Source organism: Orbicella franksi, unplaced genomic scaffold, assembly GCF_964199315.1.
Source record: "Orbicella franksi unplaced genomic scaffold, jaOrbFran1.1 SCAFFOLD_374, whole genome shotgun sequence".
NCBI classification, from domain to species: domain Eukaryota; kingdom Metazoa; phylum Cnidaria; class Anthozoa; order Scleractinia; family Merulinidae; genus Orbicella; species Orbicella franksi.
Window position 1 is genome coordinate 1693 of NW_027670901.1, and position 808 is coordinate 2500.

Below are 808 nucleotides of genomic sequence, written 5' to 3' on the forward strand. Positions count from 1 at the left end.
TGGTGAAAACCTTAAGGGTGCTTATAGAATAGGGGGACCGACGCCCAGTTTTAAGATAGTGTAGAACACCCCCTTAACGATGATGTGACAGCGCCAAACTTAGCGCCTGCACGTGACTCGAGCTGGCCAATAGTTTCCTGCAAAAAGTTTTGAAAAAGTGTAAAATCCCAATTTTGCGCTCTTTAGGGTGTGGTCTTTGAGCTTCGGGTTTTCGTCAGAAAATTTCGGCAATCATCGGTCATCTTCGTGGAAATCTCTTCGTTTTCGTAACTCTGACATGGTGACGCATGTTTGGAATGCCATGGGGAGCGCTTTGGAGCAGTTTTGAAAAATCGAAATTTTCGAAATTTTTCTAAGTGTCTAAACTTGGTTGGGGGAATAGACGGTTTCGGGTTATAATGTAGGGCAGGCATCGGGAAAGACCGAAAGAGCAATTGAGCTGTATCGGTCCGTAACAGTAAGCCCTGCTCGGTAATGTGTTCTCGGGTACGAAAGGAGGGTATTTGGAGGAAAAAGGAGCAAAGTCGACTAAACTTGCTCGGTCGGTAGCATGAAATGACTGAACTTGTAGCCAAGTTGTCTCGGTGTGGACAACGAGAGAACGGATGGATGTTGTACCTGATGGCCTTTGGCCAAGAATAGCGGCTTAGATTCGGAAGAATCATTCTTCCCCAATGTATCTTGTCGGCATTCCGTGGACTTGGCTGTCTCACTGGTATGCCGGAAGCTTACTAGGGTGAAGCAGTGGAAAGACGTGGCAAAGAGAGAACGGGTTTCCCTCGGACAGGGTCGAACGCCTCGTGCGTCT